Raw genomic sequence first — 20,994 nt, forward strand, 5'->3', positions numbered from 1 at the left:
CGAAGGGAACATAAATGAAAAATCAAGCTAGTAGTCCTGGTTTTGAGATCCAGGGGAAATCTCTGTTTATATGTGTTTTATGTGTTATGCTCTTGCATTGCTTATTTTCTGTGTTTTAGAATTCTTATGCAGGTAATTTTTGTCCGAGGTTAAAACCTACATTAGTTAACCTTCCCCAACCCTTTTATAAAAAATATCAATCAGAAACCATTAGAAAAACACATTAAAACACTTGAGATGCACGAGGAATCCAGAGAAAAACACCCAAAAAGGCTAACACTCCCTTTGTTATGAGAACTTGTGTTATAACACTTCCCTCTAAGCCACATCACGAGTTAGTAACACTCTATGTTCCACTGATAGCCCGCGTCAATCCACTTTAGTTCTCCTTCCTTATGGAATGTGTCATTTTTTCTTTAGGAGGATTCTTAGGACATCTTAACCTCCATTATCAAGAAAATTCACCTCATGAAAACAAGCATAGGTCTCAGTACAATATCATTCAACTCATGACTATTTGGAATACAACATGTGACTTCCATCTTGTAGATCAACTTTAGGAGTGAACATGAGATAACATCGTAGCTATCTTCAGACCCTTTAACACAACGGCAAAATTCTGCAATACCATGAAAACCTACTAAATACAATGATAACATGACATACATAAGGAATTCATCAATACAAACGTTTGAGTCATGATATCCATCATGTGACATCAATGCAAATACCAACATGCCAACAAGCTCCTCCTTTGCCAATGATGTCAACCTAAAACTTCATTCTCTAAATTGAACTTCTAAAGCCGACCACACACAAAATTCTCACCCCCTTTGACATCAATGGAAAGGGGTGAGACATATCAAGTTTAAACACTATGCCTTCTCCAAACTAATCCTGCTCCTCCTCTTCATGAAATAGGCTCCATCATGGGAAATTGACAAACAATGGGTTACATGGCTGAAAGATGAAAGTAATAAAAAGACTTCTCCATTCATCTCATAAATGAAGAAGATGAGAAATACAATTCCCCTGGACATGAGCTATGTCTGATGAACCACACACTAGAGAAACAATACACTTTTTCTATTAGCAACTACAATAAATCGTGACCAACTCTATGGAAAAAACAAAAATTTTGATAAAATTTGAAGCACTAGCAACATATACATCCTGTCTATCTCATATATGCACCTCCACATTATAATATATATATTATAGTAGCGGAATACTCATACATTAGCAACAACAAACTCTCTCTATTTTTCTCTAGTAGTAGCAACAAACCATCAGTCCTTTGAAATAATAACTTTACTCAAAGTATGTGCGAATAGGAACATACTCTCCTCATAGAAAAACATCTCCATTGCTGATTGTGCAATGACCTATATAACTGCCATTACCTCCTTTCTACATGCAAGAGGCTACTCCACATAGACCAAGGACTATAACCCAATGATATGTAATGAAAGTACATGTCTTCATAGGCCTATTACATGGCTATAAAAATGATAAAATATGACTATACTAATGACATCAATAAGCCCATATATGGTTGAACCATGAATCACATAACTCTCTCTCAATTCATGTATGACTCTATAATGCCCAACCATGATATTATACATGAACAATACATGAATTACATGGTTTTACTGAATAAAAATTTAACCAAAGAAAAACAAAATATTTACAGAGTTACTGAGAAGAATTAAAGCAACATCAAATAACATAAAAATGAAACACATAATATCTACCTTGGAAAAACCCTAACTCTGGGGAAAATGCCAACCCAATGAAATTTCATTAGATTTGTTATACAATATTTTTTCACACTCCTAGACTCATGTCCTAAAGTTTTGCACTTTGTGTCGTCAATTCCACAAGTGTTTCACAGTGATGAAAGATGTCACAAACAATGTATTCACCTTGAAACATGTTTATAACACCCCTGAAGAAAATGAAGAAAACTTGCCTTGAAAGAATTCTGAAGAGCTTGTCAAAAACCTTGTTTTGCAAGTCTAGCACTACTTTTATCAGGAAAATCCATGTTGGTAACCTCTGGTATTACACATATCTAGTGCTTCTAGCACTATTCTTATTAGGAAAATTCATGTTGGTCCTCTTCAGGCAGTTTTTCTCAAAATGGAGGAGAAGCTTCTCTTACTATAAATCTCGAGGACAACAATGTGGTTTTAGGTGAATGAAGATTGGAATGAGATCTCCCATTCTTGGCCCTAGATCCTACTTCCATGGATCTCTCCCTTGAAATGTTTAACTCCTCCCTCTTTTCATGGATCCTCAACTCCCTCTCCTTCTCTATAAATGAATTTACCACCATCCACTCATGGTTGGCTATTGGTTGGTTGATTGCCATCCTAAGTGCTGAATTATGCCCAATTTTTTCCCATTTGTAAAGGAGAAAGCTATTTGAAGGCTAAGGATTGGACTTGGAATCTCACTTAAAGGCGGCTTCCAACATCAAGGATTCATTGGTTGTAATGATCCCTTTTACATCTATTAATAACATAATATATGGTTTCTTTTCATAAATGTGACAATTATTGTCCATTTATTGTAATGATCCTTGATGTGTTAAATAATTTGTATTAGAAAATGTTATGCTTTTCATATTTTTGTTGTCTCCACTTGATATTTATTGTAGGAACTCATATGCACCAGCGAAGAGGATATCGTGAGCTTGGAAGCCAAAGAGTCAAGGTTGACATAAAAAGTATTAGCATTAGAGAGAGGTAGGAGATATATATTCCTTTGTATTTTCTAGTATGAATTAGAAAAGGTTGCATATAGTTATCTTTTGTAGTTTATAGATCCTCCCATAAGATTAGAAGGATGCTTTTTGTCCGCAAAAAGGATTTCCTACACAACAAGATCCCTTGGCCAAAACCCTAGCCAACCTAGCCAAGTGAATCTTCACCAATCACCTCTATAGCATCATTAAAATGAATTCCTCCTAGCCTTTTTAAAATCTCTATTACATGCAATCTCATGAGAAAAAAACCATGGCTACGCTATACCACATGACCAAAGACAAAACTATTTAACTTGGTCAACTTTGACTCTATCCCCGAGTCAAGTTTATCTAACATTCCCCCCTTAAACCTTGACTTGGGGTCTCCTTGACTAAATACACCTGCCAAGCAAGTCAACTTGGCTAACTCTGGCCCTTACCCCGCTAAAATTTTATACCAGGGGTCTATGTTAACCTCACATTCCTCCTATTACCTAGTTATAATCCATACTTTTACCGAAAATTACCCAAGGGTATGAATTCCTTACCAGGTCTTACAGTAGTATGCACATGCCTATTTACATAAAATAAATTTTGAAATCCATTACAATAATATTTTTTTAATCCCTTTTTGCAATCTTTATGTGACCTTCCTCTCAACTTTGATACACTCCAAGCCTAATGGTCTCCTTAGCTACTTTGAGTTAAATACATTCATACAACCTACCCATGATTTTATTCCACGCATTTACACACCGCTACCTCACTCTCACTTTCCCGAAACACATCACCTTGCAATTTAATTCATATCCACACATCACAACACATGAGTGTGACCCCTTGCACTGATCATAGTAGCATTATGTGCATTACATCTTATTCCAGGATGTCCATGAGCACTCTTTTCTCCACGTGGAATCTTTTCTTTCAATGTGATCCACCATCATCAAATACAAAATATCCATGCCTAGTACACTGGTGCCAACATGACACTCACTTTAATATGCTCCATGCACTGAATTAGCTGCACAAAACAACAACTACACAACTAGACACATGATTGGGAGGTGCCTTTGCATGATCTGGGACCATTAAGATCTCCTTGAGCTTGATTATTTTCTCATATCCCTCTTCCATTATATCCACTTGTTGGTTTTTGTCTACATAATAAAACATATCTGTAGATTCCTCATCATTAGTGTCTTCACCCTCACTTTTTTCCTTTGCATCACTATCTTAAAAATTGGCACCGTCTAAGCACAATTCAACATCAGTGGTTCTTGTGCCTTCTCTAGTGTTCTCTTCCAACCTTTTAGCCCCTACAATGTCCCAGGCTGAGGGGGAGATCGAAAGAGGTAACTTCAAACCACTTGTAGTTGAACAACTAGCACTACTAAACCAGAGAGGGGTACCTCTAAGGATTTCTCAGTCAATGACTGGAAGAGAAATGGATTTTAGGCTAGATGTAATAGTTTAGGTTTGAGATTTTGAAAATTTAGGGTTTTAGGTTGCTGGACCAGAGATGAGAAAAAGAAATTAGGTTAAGGTCTCAAAGGGTTGCAGTAGCAGGCATAAAGAGGAGCAAGATATCAGTGCCTTGTGATGGATATGGGAGTTTGGTCAATGTAGTGTAGGGTATGAAATGCTTAGAAGGTCATAATGAGCATGTTGTTGAGTTGTGTTATATTATTTCCATGACTATCCCACGTAGTTAACCAGGGGGTTAGAGGGGGGGCAGAGCCGCCATTTGTTGCACCGATTGTGTAGGGGGGGGGGTCACAGGGGGTTTGAGGTGTACCCGTAACCCCACTTTATGGGGTCCGAGGCAGCACCCCGGAAAATTTTGGTTTTGGACCCTATGTTAGGTTGGGCGGACCCACCTATGGTTTTGTGCATGATTTTTGCACATGTTTTTGGATGCGATGGTTTTTGGTACATGGTATTTTACGCGATGGTTTTTAGTCCATGGTATTGGATGCTTCGACATGTATAAATATGTATTATAACATTGAAAAGAACATAATGAAAAATCAAGCTGGTAGTCCCGGTTTTTGGATCCAGGGGAAATATCTGTGTATATGTGTTTTATGTGTTATGCTCTCACATTGTTTATTTTCTATGTTTTAGAATTCGTATGCAAGTAATTTATGTACGGGGTTAAAACCTACATTTTGTATCATAGCTGTTTTGGCTTCAAGGGGATGCCTTTCTTACTGAGGGGTTTCGCTTGGGCTTGTGGTAGACCCTGTTCAGTGGGAGATTTGCGAGATCAATTCTGGTGGTGAAAGAAGATGGTGAGCAGTGGAAAGATAGAGATCAAGAAATTTAGTGGTTAGAGTTTTGAGTTGTGGAAACTCAAGATGGAGGATCTGTTGGTGGATAAAGATCAGTGGATCGTGGTAGATCCAGATACTAAACCAACGGGAGTGTTCGATGAAGAATGGAAGAATTTGGATCGGAAGGCAAAGAACACAATATGATTGTGTGTCTCAGATTCAGTATTGTTGAATGTATCAGGGAAAACTACGGCGAAGGATTTGTGGGACAAGTTAGGGACTTTGAACCAATCTAAGTCTCTGGTGAATAAACTGTTCCTGCAGAAAAAACTGTATAACTTGAGGATGAAAGATGGAGACTTGGTGACAGAGCATCTGAACGCATTTAATACTGTGGTAAGTCAGTTAGCATATGTTGATATTAAAATTTCAAATGAAGATAAGTGCATCAGTTTGTTGTGTTCTCTACCAGATTCATGGGATAGTTTGGCTATTGCAATAGGTAGCAATGCAACTGCCTTGCAGTTTGATGAAATAGTCTCAGCCTTGCTGATGGAGGAGATGAGACAGAAAAATATGGAGACCCAGAATGGTGATGCCTTGTCTGTACGAGGATGGTCCCAAAAAGGAAACAAAAATAAGTCATCAAGTGGGAGATCTAAATCTAGAGGTAGATCTAAATCTCTAGGAAAACCTGTAAAGGTGGTGTGCTGAAATGCGGAAAGGAAGGGCACTTCAAAAGGGACTATAAATCTAAAGCTCCTGATAAAGGAAAGGGATCTGATGATGCTCCTTCTACACATGAAAAAACCACCTCAGATGAAGGTGGGGATGTGTACTTGGCTTCTTCAAGTACACATGTAGATCATGAGGCATGGTTGATTGGCTCAGGTGCATCCTTTCACTTCACTCCCCATAGAGAGTGGTTTTGTGAGTATGAGAAATACGATGGTGGTGATGTATTCTTAAGGGATGATAGGAAGGCTAGAATCATTGGTCGTGGAAAAGTAAAGTTGAAGTTTCAAGGTGGAAGGGTTATAACACTTCCTAGTGTTCTGCATATTCCTTCATTAGACAAAAATCTGATTTTTGTAAGCAAGCTGGATGATGCAGGTGTAAAAACAGTGTTCGAGAAGGATACTTGCAAAATGGTTCAGGGAGTAATGGTATTGATGTGGGGAGTTTGAATTGGAACTCTGTACAAGCTGTAAGGTAGAACTGTTATTGATGGGTGCAACAGTTTTGTGGTTCCTAAAAGTGGAGAAGAAAATAAACTGGTCTCTGGAGAGAAGACCATGTTGTGGCATCAAAGGCTTGGACATATTGGAGAGAAGGGCCTTCAAATACTTCATGGTAAAGGTATGGTAGAAGGTATAAGTAATAGCTCTCTGGATTTTAATTTCTGTGAAAATTGTGTATATGGGAAGCAGAATCGGGTGAGTTTCCCCTCTGGTGGTAAGAAGGTGAAACAGATATTAGAACTTGTGCACAGTGATGAGTTTGGACCTGTGAAGGTTCCATCACTGGGTAAGTCTACGTACTATGTATCATTTATAGATGACTTCTCAAGGAATACATGGATATATTTCCTTAAGAAGAAATCTGAAGTCTTTGACAGGTTTAATGAACTTAAGGCTTTGGTGTAAAACCAGACAAAGAAAAAGATAAAGGTGCTGAGGACAGATAATGGTGGAGAGTTTTGTAGTAAGGAATTTGAAGAATTCTATAAGAAATGTGGTATAGCACGACAGAAGACTACTCCATATACACCTTAGCAAAATGGAGTTGTAGAAAGAATGAATAAGATGTTGATGGGAAGGGCAAGAAGCATGCTCAGTGTTGCCGGGTTAGGACAAGAATTCTGGGTAGAGGCGGTGGATACTGCATGTTACCTGGTTAACAGGTCACCTTCATCAGTGTTGGAGGATAAGACTCCACAAGAGGTATGGACTGGGAAGAAACCCTCTCTTTCACATCTGAGGGTATTTGGATGTGATGCATATGTACATGTTCCAAAGGAGAAAGGAACCAACTTGGATAGTAAATTTGAAAAGTGCATCTTTATTGGGTATAAGGATGGTTTAAAGGGTTATAAGTTTTGGAGCCTAGTCACACGGAAGGTTGTGTATAATCGAGACGTGGTGTTCAGAGAGGTAAAAGATGTTATTAAACATGAAGTCCAACCAAAGGAACCTGAGAAGATAGAGTTTGAGCTTAAGGAGGAAGAATTAGACTCTACAACAGAGGAGGAATCAAAAGATGAAGAGCCACAAACCCCAGGTGTGAGAAGATCAGTTCGAGAAAGAAGGTAGCTAGAAAGGTATAGTCCATCTGCTTTCTGTTCAAATTTTTCTTTATCTATTACTGACGATGATCCCATAACTGTGAAGGAAGTAGTAGATTCAAAGGATGGCAAACTCTGGAAAGAGGCCATGGTTGATGAAATGACATCTTTGCACAAAAATGAGGCTTGGGATCTGGTGGAGTTGCCGGTTGGAAGGGGACCCATTGGCAGCAAATGGGTGTTCAAGAAGAAGACAAATGCACAAGGAAAAGTGGAGAAATACAAAGCTCGGTTGGTAGGAAAAGGTTATTCCTAGGTGCTGGGAATTGATTTTGGTGATATTTTTTCTCCTATTGCCAAGGTAACTTCTATTATATTACTTTTATCTGTTGCTACTGCTTTTGATTTTGAGGTAGAACAGATGGATGTAAAGACAACATTTCTTCACGGGAATATGGAAGAGGAAATCTACATGAAGCAACCTGAAGGCTTTGCGATGAAGGGTAAGAAAGAACTAGTATGCAAGTTAAAGAAGTCTCTGTATGGGTTAAAACAATCACCAAGATGTGGTATCAGAAATTTGATACAATTATACGGGGACTTGGCTTCACCAGAAGCAAAGCAGATCACTATGTGCATTTTAAATTATTGGTGACCGTGTTATTTATCTGGTCTTATATGTGGATGATATGTTGCTGGTTGGAAATGACAAAGAAATTATCCAAGATTTGAAGACCCAATTGTCCTCCAAATTCGACATGAAAGATATTGGTGCTGCAAACTATATTTTGGGCATGGAAATTAAAAGAGATCGGGCAAAGAGGAAGCTCTGGTTAAACTAGAGGAGGTATGTCGAGACAATACTGCAGAGGTTTAATATGAAGGATAGTAAACTAGTGAAGGTTCCTATTCTTGTAGGTGTGAGGTTATCTGCTGAACAATGTCCCAAGACACAAGAAGAGGAAGAGGACACGTCCCGTGTTCCATATGCAAGTGCAGTCAGTAGCCTAATGTATGAAATGGTCTATATTAGACCAGACATTGCACATGCAGTGGGAGTATTGAGCAGTTTTATGTCAAAATCAGGGAAGGAGCACTGGACAATAGTGAAGTGGGTTTTCAGGTATTTGCGTGGCACTAGTGATTATAGTTTTTGCTACCAAGGAAGATTAGGATTGGAAAAAGTGTTGGATATTCGTGACTTTGTTGATGTAGACTGGGTTGGAGATCTGGATCAAAGAAGATATACAAGTGGGTATGTGTTTAACATATTTGGAGGTGCAGTTAGTTGGATGAGTAAGAAACAATCTATAGTGGCACTATCAACTACAGAGGTAGAATACATGGCGGCCACTCATGCAAGCAAGGAAGAAGTTTGGTTGCAGAGATTGTGTTCAAGTATGGGGTTAGTACAGGGAGCTATAAGGATAGACTGTGACAGCCAAAGTGCAATTTTCTTGGCAAAGAACCCCACATATCATTCAAAGACAAAGCACATTGATGTTCAGTATCACTTTGTGAGGGATATGATAGAAGACAAAAAGGTGTTGCTGGTAAAGGTGGACACTTTGGAGAATACTACAGATGCATTGAATAAAATCTGTGAGCTCTGAGAAGTTCTATTGGTGTAGAGATACAATGGGCATTTCAGGGTTGGAAAAATGAATAAGCTCTCTTGTGGCCCCCTGTGGAAAGAAAATAACAAGTGGGAGAATGTTGAGATGTGTTATATTCTTTCCATGACTAGCCCACGTAGTTAATCAGGGGGTTAGAGGGGCCGATTGTGTAGCGGGGGGGTGGTGGGGGTCACAGGGTGTTTGATGTGTACCTGTAACCCCACTTTATGGGGTCTGGGGCAGTGCCCCGGAAAATTTTGGTTTTGGACCCTATGTTAGGTTGGGCAGACCCACCTATGGTTTTGTACATGATTTTCGCACATGTTTTTTTGGACGCGATGGTTTTCGGTCCATGTTATTGTATGATTTGGCATGTATAAATATGTATTATAACATTAAAAGGAACGTAATGAAAAATCAAGATGGTAGTCCCTGTTTTGGGATCCAGGGGAAATCTCTGTTGATATGTGTTTTATGTGTTATGCTCTCGCATTGTTTATTTTCTGTGTTTTAGAATTCGTATGCAGGTAATTTCTATATGGGATTAAAACCTACACATGTGTGCCATGAATTCATTAATCTTAGAAGAAGAAATACACAAACACGATTTTCCAAATAAATAGAGCTTTCAATCTAAAGAGTTTTTCCTATATAACTGTAAGGAAAATCACCGAGGAAATGAAAACATGTTAAGAGAGATGAATTCATTCATAAGAAACTGATATAGAAGGAAAATAAGACCACAAACTCACTACATAAGTATTCCTGAAAAATAGCTGCAACTGCTCCTTGATTAACTGTATGAAAGAATAAGATATAAGTCCTCTCCTTTGAAGTCCAACCCTTCTCTTTGAATGAGAAATGATACATATAGACTAGAATAAACCATTTCCTCACCTTCAAGGTTTGAATCCCTAAGTGGTGGAATAGTTCCCAATAATATCTCAACCAACAAGAGAGAGTGAGAAGGTAAAAAACAAACTCTTCTCACAGACTTTGATTTGGGTTTTGCTTCATTTATGAGGCATAATTAAGTGAAAAATAAACCTATCATGCTAATTTATTCCATTATTACATCATCAAGAATTTAAAATATCTAAATTATATCATAAAACCAAGACCTGGCAAAAATAAGTTGAGAAAGACCGCTACAGACAAAAGCGCAACACATTTAGGTATAAGCGCAACGCACTCAGGCATAAGCATAGTGCCATCTTGAATGAGTATTTTGGAAGCCTTTATGAAGTCAAATTTGAAATTTTAGAGAACTATCAACTAGAATTTCTTGTCTATCTTCCATAACATCTTGAATTTTTGAAAATAACCCATGGGAAGGCCTTCAAAAAATGATTCTCCCAAGGTGTCCCTATAAGCGCAACGCCTGCTTTAGAATAGCGGAAGAAAGTGGTTTTTTAACCCTTTTTTTGGCATTTTATCCCAATTTATCTTCCAAAAATATTGAAAAAGTAGCTACCTGATAAGTATAGGTGATTATCTATCCACGAATACAATTTTTTTGTCATTTGGAGGTCGGTAGAGAATGCGCAACACCTGCCTCTGTGTCAAAATTTCTGGGTTTTCTATAAACATAGGGCTCAAAGATGAAGCGATATATATCTAACCATAAGGAATTTTGGAAAAATTAGAGAAATATTTTTAGATAAGGATGTTGTGAACAAAAACCTCTCTCAGTTTCTGGAAATTCATTTTCATTTGCTAGGAATCTGTGCCACAAAATCATGACTAAAACAAGAAATTCACGTGAAAATTATTGATTTTCTGACACAGGTCTCCAAGAAAGTTGTATATCTCCCAATATATGATTCCTCTGTAAATACGTGAGGATTTGTTTGTCCCTTGGTATATGGTTGACAAAAACCTCCTCTACTTTTGTCAATTTCATCTCCATTTGGTCAGAAACACACTTCAAAGCAAACCCATCCTTGTGTGCCGCAAATGACTTCTTTATGAGTTTGTGAGGCACTGATCTCTTTGATGTTAGATGGCTCAACTATTCAAACATGTCCTCCATTATTATACTTCTTCTTGTTAGTGTGTGTGGCCTTTGCTTCCAAGGTGAAATCCTAGCTCACTGGGAGGAGGAATTAAGGTTTAGTTTTGGGAAAACAAGGGATTTGAGACAATCTTGTAGATGGAGGGGAATGATGGGGTTAGGAGATTTCTAAATTCTTGGGGAAATTTCGGGGGGTAGGTATAGGTGTTAGGGGGTGTAGGGAGGTGGAATTTATTGAAACGAGTGAGGGGGAGGTGTGAAAAGGTGCAAAACACATTCCTAGCCTAGAAATTTGCAAAAACGCAGCATTGAGTTAGGGTTTAGGGAAAATGAGGGCAAATGAAGGGAATGGGTATGGGAAATGTTTGTTAGAAAATTATATATATATTATGGAGCAATGGAACATATAAAATATTGCAGAAATATAAACACGGAGAATGCATAAAACAAGAGAGACACAGATATACGTGGTTCACCCAGTTTGGGCTACGTCCACCCTGAACAGGCAGTCCTTCCTTTCTATTATCCAACAAAATGAAGAGACACAACCTACAACAAATCAACTGTAATATCCTCTGTTTTCTCTCACAGTCTCACTTCTCGGTTTCTCGCTCACAGAATACACCTCTATATCTCAGCCTCCAATACAATGCTCTCAGACAAAGAGAGGGGTTGCCTTCTAGGGCAAAAAACCCTAAACTAAACATAAGTTCTACCGTCAGATCATCTGCCTAATAAACGGCCCAGATTGACTAGAAATTACTATACTTTTACAAGGCAATTATACATTTTTTTTTTTATCTTCGGGGGCGCTGCCCCCGAGCCCCCGCCGGGGGACCAGTGGCCCCCAGACCCCCAGCTAGGGGGGATCGGCCCCCATAGACCCCCGCGGGGGGGACAAGTCCCCCCCGCATCCCCCTGCGTGGAGGGGTGTACAAACTTCCTGGGGTATACATCCGGCTAAAACAAAGAGATAGAGGGCTCTATCTCGAGATAGAGGGCTCTATCTCGAGCTAGTGCCCTCCGATGTAAAAGCATTGATCCTGAACGTTCCACCTCTCGACCAGCCACTCCAAGAATCTCACCTGAGCCCTCATGCCAGGTATGGCCCAGTATTTGTATAGTCCGCATGCTTTTAGGGCATCAATGGAAGGTTGATGATTTATTGCGGCCAAATCGACATCTTCGTGTTCTCTTTCTCTCCAATCTAGCATGGTGGGTGCCCTACACACCAAAAAACAATGATTAGAATTCATTAAACAAAATTTGGTTGGTTAAATTTGGGGTTTGGGGTTTGAAAATCCGCCTTTCGCGGGGTCCGCACCCCGCATTCAGAATACAGAGTGGCGGTACGCAACTGTTCTGAAGGTGGGCTGCGTACTCCGACCATTTTCCTATGTAGGAAAAGGTCGGGGTACGCAGGTCACCCATGGGGCACCTGCGTACCCCGAAAAGCGGACCCTAAAACCTAAAACCCCCTAAAAAATCAAACTAAAGCCTAAAATGAAATTTTAATCGGATGAAATTGAAGAGGAGGATGTTGTGAAATACCTGGAAGAGACGGCGTTCGATTCTGACGGTCGGATTCTCCGCAAAGTCCACGGGAAGTTTCTTGCCAAAAGCCCTTTTCTCAACCTCAACAGTAAAATGGTAAAAATGACATGGTAAAAAGTCTTTTTATAGGTTTTTTGGATGAATGAATGCTAGGTTTGTTTATTTTTCACCATGAAAGGATATTTTTCGATGTATTTTTGCCTATCTTAAACAGGTATGAGTAATATGTTGTTTTTGTGCAGGACAAAAGGATTTAGAGGGAAAATTGTCATTTTTCACGAACCAAAACATCAGAGTCATCTTTTAAGCCCTTTTCTAACTCCTAAAATATGAAAAGATTGCCGAGCGTTTCTTTTACACTCGTTAAAACGGAATTAAAAGACGGTCCCCTTATAGCCCTTTTCTGACCGTGAAAACAGGAAATGATCGCCGGGTTTTTGTCGTTTCAAACTCGATACTGGAAATAAAACAACGTGTCCTTGATCGCTTTTTACTTTTCAGGTCAGTGGCACTAATCATGAAAGTACTCCTTGGTCGCAAGATCAAGCGGTTCTCCCAGGTATTATTTTATACTTTTTCGGGCTTGGGGGACACAAATTTACGAAAAAGTTCAACCTGGAGTCTTCTTAAGTTTTTCAGACTCTCTAAAATTGAAAAACGCCGAGTTTCTCCTATACTGGACTCGTTAAAATTTCACAGTAAAGGACCTGTTCAATTACAAACGGGAACGAACCGCTCCTTCCTAGGGTTCGAATCAAAACTAGGTTGGACTCATCCGAAGGATGAGCTTATAATCAAGCATATGCTATCCTCCTCAAACTTGTAAAAAAATAAAGAGGTACTTGCCAGAAATGGTGGGGGAAAAGAGAGAAGAATGAGCCTATTTGTTATCCTTTGTCACAGAAGAAACCTTATGACCACTCTTGAACAGGACACTTTTCATTCACCTGGGTTGGGAAATCCTTTGCCTCACAGTTGATCAAACCACATTGAAAGTCTTCAGCCGGGTTCCGGGGATTAACTTTGAGTCTTTCGTCACCAAACCATCTGTTGTGTCGTTATGTGTTCAAGAGGTCTGCAAACAAAACTTTCATCTGCAAAATACCTTGTCATCTGTTTTGACCATTACTGAGTTAGTCCTTACAGCAACATTTTCTTCAACTTGAACTATGATTTCATGTTGTGGGCTTGCCTGCAACGGATCGCTTTCTATCGACATCAGCACATTATCTAGAGAGATGACTTAGAAATCGTCAGTACCTTGAAGTCTGCATGCATCAATGGCAGATTTCTTGCCTTTGACGTCAGTTTACATCATTGACTTTCGATCGAAGGACTCCGTGAAATGTTCGACATCAACTCATTCATTCACATCTCATGGATTGTACTGGGTACTTTGAGAACCATTGACATCACTGGTGGTCTCTCTCACACTTGTTAATAGTTTACATCATCGACTGGTAATCAAGTGGTTTCTACCGTGTTCGACATCAACTCATTTATTCGCATGGCTAGAATCGTACCAATTCGGGAAGTAGAAATGAAGACCCTGGATCTAGTTTCCACCATCCAGGCTGCGAGGAGTTTTGTATTCATTATATAGTAGACCAATTATAAACAGATGGCTGCATCCATACTGTGTCTACATGAGTCTATGATTATGATGTACTGCAAAATCATTCCTGTATCAGAGCAGTAGTTAGTCTGTTAGTTAAAGTTTTTGATCTGAGTATGGGAATGCCTACCTCAGCGATGATATAATCTTATACATGTATTTTGTGTTGAAAATTGCAGGTTCTGACCGGGCTCTCCACGAGATAATCCTTGAAATGATAAAGCGCTTCACCCTTCCTAGATAATACAAAACCCTAATCTACTACAGGCTTCGCACTTTGGGGGGAAATCTGTTACACTAAAAAATGTCACCATGGCTATGTACAGTTAGTATGGCTCTATCAACAGTCATGCTATCCTCCTGGGCAAGTCTTATGCCTCTGCTCTCCATGTCAAACTCCAAAAAGAGAGAAAGTCTTTGTAAATGTGTTTATCTCTGGGTACGCAGATTCTCTCAGCCTTACCTGCGAGTACGCACCTAATGTTCACAATAACTGCGTACTTGTACGCTCTGTATGTAAAGGGGCAGGTGCGTACCCCTGTAAAGGTCAAAATGCGCAAGTTTCATCTTTAAAAAGTTACTTGTGGTCATTTCTAGAGCATTCTAGAAGGTTGTTCGACGTGTATTGAGCGCCTCCAGATGGTTCATGTACCCCTATGAAAGAGGAACTTATCCCATCAAGAGGGGAGCTATCCCATCCAAAGAGGGACTTATCCCATTGATGGTGGACCTGAATAAGTTCCTCTTGAGCACTATAAATACAGGCATTGGGCCAGAAGGAGGGGAAGTTGAAAGCTAAACATTTCTAAGGGTAGATGCTGCTGGAATTAGGACTCCCATTTAAAAGCTTGTGAGGAGAGATTCCCATCCTTACTTGTTCCATTTGGAAGTGGGTGAGCTTTGTCAAAGTAAAGGAGAACTCTTGATGGACCCTGGGAGAGACTTGCACAACACCAAGGCTCAGGTTGTAATTGTTCCTTCTGTTTCCTATTAATGCAAATGAGTCCATTCTTCTCAATAACTTGTTATTTATGAGTTGTTTCATGTACTCCTTGGTCTATATGTTAAATATGATTTATTTTATGAGATTATCAAGTGCTATTTAATCGTTTGATTGTTAGTGCATGCAGGTTTCGAAGTGAAAGAGGAGCTCATCCGGATCGGCGAGGCTGGACTACTACAACAGCGTTGGACTACAGGTAAGATCTAAACACTTGATTTCTTGTGTGGTAAATGCATGTTTAGAGAAGGATTGCTCTTGTTTGTCTTGTTTGTCACTAGAGAGTCTTAGGCTCCTAGGAAGGTTGGTTGTGTCCGCACTATCAACTCTTTCCGCCTGACAATTGTATTGCTGTAAGACTGCTGAATAGAAAATCTGCACTAGCACCATGTTTTTACCTTTGCTTAGGCCAGTGAAATGTCATAAACGATGCTTTCTGCAACCCCAACTACCTACCCATTCTATTACCTAGCATTTTTTGTTACTTCTAGGAGGGTGCACTTAGACTTGCAAACCCTCATGTGCCTTTTTCTTTTCCTTTGGCTTTTCCTTTTGATTTTCTATCTAAGGCTAACCTTATTGCTTCCAAGGCCCCAGATTAAGCAGTTGGGAACCTTCATTCTCTACCTAACTACTTTATCTGCCAAGATTGAATTGTTTGGATATATTTCTTTCTCTAGTCTACAACAGAAATTGAAACATGGCATGACCCAGCTTAGACTGTTGGATCACCCATTCAGAAGTAGGGCAGCATCAACCAAATGTAAATGTGTGTCTTCCACAAGAATATGAGATCTTTGCATCACCAAAGTAGATCATATTGGCACTTCCCCTGCCAATCATGAAAATGAAACCTATTGGTATAGGTAGCTAACAGTGGCTCCACTTGGGGATGGTTTTTCTTCTTGAAAGACCAAGAACAGCAGGTCAGACTGCCTTGGCTTTTGACTTCTCTTCAAAACATGAAAACTTTCTCTTTCTACTTCAAAACTAGAGGCTGTCACCTCTGTGGAACTTCTAGAATATAAAGCCTTTTACTGCTTATTTACAGCAACTTCTTAAACTGAACTATTTGAATGCTGAAAGAAAATATATACAACTGATTATGTACAGAAGGAGAGACCCTGCTATATACATGGAAAGTTGTCAAAATAGTGCTTCAATATCCGGCCATTCACAGGGCCCTCTTCAGCTTCAGTGCCATCCAAATTTTCCAAGAAATAAGTGTTATTTCCTTGTAGTGCTTGAATGAAAAAAGGCCCTCTCCAAAGGGAGTCAAATTTTCCATGCTTACCCTTGTCTTCTCTTCTTGAATCCCACTTAAGCACTTTGTCCCCAATGAAGAAATCTTCAGCCTTGGTTCTTCTGTCAAAGGCTTTCTTCAGCTTCTCTTGTAATATTTGAACTCTGTTATACACTTGATCTCTGGTTTGCTGCAAACATATAATTTGATTTATTCTTCTTTGCATGTTATTTGGTTCAGCTTGACTTTCTTGGAGTAACTTCATGACAGGGACCCCTAGGGATGAAGGGAATTTGGCTTCCATTCCATAAACCAATTCATATGGGCTGACCCCTATAGATCTCTTGGTTGTTAGCCTGTCTACCCATAAGGCATTTACAAGCTTCTTGTGCCAATTTTTCTTATTCTCTTCTAGTACCTTCTTAATGATGTTGATAAGACTTTTGTTAGATGATTTAGCTAGGCCGTTGCCCTGAGGGTAGTATGCAGTAGAATGGCCCAATGTAATGTGGAATTTGTGGCAAAAGTTCACCATTTTGTTGGATCTAAAAGCAGCAGCATTGTCTGTTATAATCTTGTCCGGATAACCAAATCTAGAGAGGATATTGGTCTCAAGGAACTGAATAATGGTAGAGTCGTTTGCTTGTCTACATGGAACAGCCTCAATCCATTTAGGAAAGTAATCTGTGGCTGTTAGTATCCATCTATGTTGGCCTGAGGATGAAGGATGAATTTCCCCAATGAAGTCTAAGCCCCATTGCTGAAAGGGTTTTTCTGTTGCAATAGGCTTTAAAGGAAGTGGTAGTAACTTTCTTTTCCCCTCAAACACTTGACATTTGTGACATGCAGTGGTAAATTTTTTAACATCAGAGAACAGAGTAGGCCAATAGTAACCAGCTCTCAATATCTTATCCATAGTGGACTTCCAGTACAAATGTCCACCACAATCTCCTACATGAAATTCCTTCATAACAGTGTCAGTTTCATTCATATTCAAACAGTTCAGCAATATACCTTCATGATTTTTCCATAGTAAATTTCCATTTATAACACAAAATCTTGAAGCTTTCATTTTTAGAAATCTAGATTTGGTTCTGGACAATCCTGGGGGAGCACACAGTTGCAATATATAACAGATATCAGAATACCACAGGGATTGTTCAAAGGCTACATTGATCTTTGGAGTCGCCAACTCCGGTTCATTATCCAGTTGGTTAATGTCTAAGGCTTGGAAATTTGTTTCAGACATTAATTTAGCCAAACCTTGCCCTTTTATCAATTTTGTAGGTTTTATTTCAATGTCAAATTCTAAAATGTTGGCAATCCATTTTCCTCTTCTGCCCTCCAAGTTTTCTTGAGTGAGTATGTCTTTCACAATGGGACTTGGTACATAAGCTATAACATGGGAGTATAGGATGTAAATCCTAAAGTCTTTAATGGCTTTGACCAAAGCATAAGCTTGCTTTTCCATGATCTGATATTTCAGGGGTGCATCTCTGAGAGCTATACTAAAGAAAGCAATAGGTTTCTCATTTCCTTGGTCATCTTTCTGTAATAAGACAGCAGCAATAGTATGCTGGGAGGCAAAAGAGAAAATGATAAACTCTTTGTCAAATTGAGGATTTGTTAAGATCGGAGTTTGGGTAAGGGCCAATTTGATACCTTCAAAAGCTTGATTTTCTTCTACTATCCATTTTACTTTTGAATCCTTTTTTAGCATGTTATTCAGTAATCTGATCAATTCTGCTAAGTTTGGGATAAACCTCCTTAAGAAGTTGATATTTCCCAAGAAGGCTTGTAATTCTTTGATGTTTCTTGGATGGTGCATTTGCAAGATGGCCTGTATTCTATCTGGGTCAATTCTAATGCCATCCTTTGAAATGATGTGACCTAACAGCTTACCTTCTTCCAAGCCAAATAGAGACTTATTAGGATTTAAGGGGATCCCATACTTCCTGCATGGTATGAATATTTGTCTTAAGTGTTTCAGATGTTCTTGGTCAAATTTTGAGAAAGGTGTGAGGTCATCTAAGTAAATGACAAGAAAGTCACGAATCTCTTGGCAAACGCAATATCCATTGCTCTTTGAAACGTAGCTCCTGCATTTTTCAACCCAAAAGGAATTTTGACATATTTGAAAGTTCCCCATGGGGTTGTGAATGATGTTTTGTCTTGATCATCAGGGTGAACTAGGATCTGATTGAACCCTGAGAATCCATCAAGTAATGAGATTCTTGAAGCCCCTACCACTCTTTGGAGGATGTGATCCATTTTTGGTAAGGGATAGTTGTCTTTAAGGGATACTTGGTTCAAATTCCTTAGATCAACACAAAGCCTAATCTCACCAGTTTTATTTCTTGTGGGCACCAAATTTGAAATCCAGTCTGAGAATCTGATTGGTGCTATGATACTAGCTTTAAACATTTTTTGTACCTCTTTCTCAATTGAAGGGAGAAGCATGGGATTGATTCTTCTCAATTTTTGCTTAAATGGCTTTTGATTGGGCTTGAGAGGGATAGTGTGTTGAATAACAGAGGTGTCATAGGATTTTAAATCCTCATAACTCCATGAAAAGACATCTTGGAACTCTTTAAAGAGGTCAATGTATTTAGGTTTCTGGTCAGGTGGTAAGGATGCAGACAATTTAATTATCTTGGGTTTTTCGGTAGTCCCAATGTTGCATTCTTCAATGGCAGCATTAAGGGGCTGCAATTTTGGTTTTCTAGGGACATCATTTGAGTCAAAAATGTCCTCTAATGGAGCTAGGCATGTTGGTAGAAAGTTATCTTTTAGCTCTATGATATCAGCCACTGTACCAGCTACTTCATCAGAATGTAATTGTTCAAGTTCTTGTATTTTCTCCTTGTCAAAGTTTGTTGGACAAAGCATTTGATTGGCTGTTTTGGGTGATATTGTTGTTTGGTCCTGTTTACTCAAGGGCTGCGTGTCTTTCACAGAATCAACATCAATGTTCAAACCTGAAAATTCATGCTGCAAGGTTAAGAAATTATTTATTTGTGTGTCATCCTCAAATACCTGCCAGTCTTTGACATTGTTTGGGACAGATGGTCTATGTTTTATCTCAGCTGTAAAGCAGTGGTTGGGTTCAAAAGGTAATTTGCATGTACTTGCAAAGGTAGCTAAGCTATGAGCATGGAGATTGTGGGTTCTGGGTATTTTGGTTATTTGAAATTCGGCAAAAGTTTTAAGTATTTCAATAGCAGCAGACCTGTATGACCTTAGTCTTTTGTCATTGGTTACAAAATTGCCTTTCACTTGTTGGATAATAAGGTCCGAATCTCCCATGATTAAAACTTTTGTGGCCTGAAATGATTTCACCAGTTTGAGGCCTAGCAGAAGAGCCTCATATTCTTCCATATTATTAGTGCATCTGAAATTAAGCCTATAGGCTCTACCTTCTGCATGTTTACTTTGCTTGTTATGAATCCACACTCCAGCTCCTGCCCCTAATTTGTTTACTGATCCATCAAATTCAAGAAACCAAAGGATCCCTTGATTTAAGGGATTTTCAGCATTTTCTCTATGATTTGGGATTATAAGTTGGAGTTCTTGTTTATTATCTGGTTTGTCTTTTAGGATTGCCTCATCATTTGGCTGCTCAATCTTGATTTCTTGGGCACTTGATTGCTCACTCATGTGTAGATCTTTTTCAAGTATGATAGATTTGTTATCACTCATTGGACTTACATGATCATTGAACAGAATGAACGAGTCCATATCTGAATGGACTGCATAAATGGGGAAATTTTGAGGTTTTTCTTCACTGCTCACCATGTATTTCATAAGTGACTCTCTATACAGCCTCTTGGGTTGACCAAAGACTGAGATGGTGGCATATGAGAAAGGTTGAAAAACACCTTATGATCGGCAAAAATGATAGGTACAAAAAACCAAAAATGTCACATGTGTCTACAAAGTGACCATCCAATCACTAGTGGTGCTCCCTATACGACACCACTTCACGGGCTACTCTACACAAGAACCTCCTAAAAGGTCCAGGGACTGCGACTACATAGCGCTGAAGTCTGATAGGAATATCAACTATGGTAGTCTCAGGTATATCCGCCGTCAGACGCTCTAGATCCTGCTCCAACTCAGCTAGTGTCTCTGCAGCCGCGTCCTGTGGAGCCGGTACCGGTGCAACTGGATGTCTCCTCTCGAAAGGCCGGAGGTTGGCTAGGCGCTGTGGACCTACATCTGCATTTTGAAATTTTTTACTGTCAGTTTTGAGACGATATATAAACAAAAAAAATAGATAAATTAAAAACTTGTGAAAAATGAAGTACCTCTGTCGTCCCATTGTTCTCCCTGTGGAAGAACCATGTCTGGATCACCTCGAAAATCTACTCTGGCATACGGGAAGTCCTAGATCGCAAAAACCTGGTCCTCTAACCAGTGAAAGTAACCAACAGGGAATCGAACTACTGCCGCTCCCTCGTCAGGATGTCGGGCCATCACCGTAACCCATCGTATCAACTTTGGCTCCCGAGGACCCAAAATATCAACAGTGAGATGCTGAGGGATCAGCATCGGAACTCTCTCTAAGGCAAAGCTCACAACTAGAGGCCCATATCCAAAGGTCTTTAGTTGTCAGTTCTTTGCCCTAGTCAGTTGGCCCT

The sequence above is a fragment of the Pinus tabuliformis genome, chromosome 1_2 (assembly GCF_031772625.1).
Source record: "Pinus tabuliformis cultivar Carrire ecotype Pingquan chromosome 1_2, CPIR1, whole genome shotgun sequence".
Classification (NCBI taxonomy): domain Eukaryota; kingdom Viridiplantae; phylum Streptophyta; class Pinopsida; order Pinales; family Pinaceae; genus Pinus; species Pinus tabuliformis.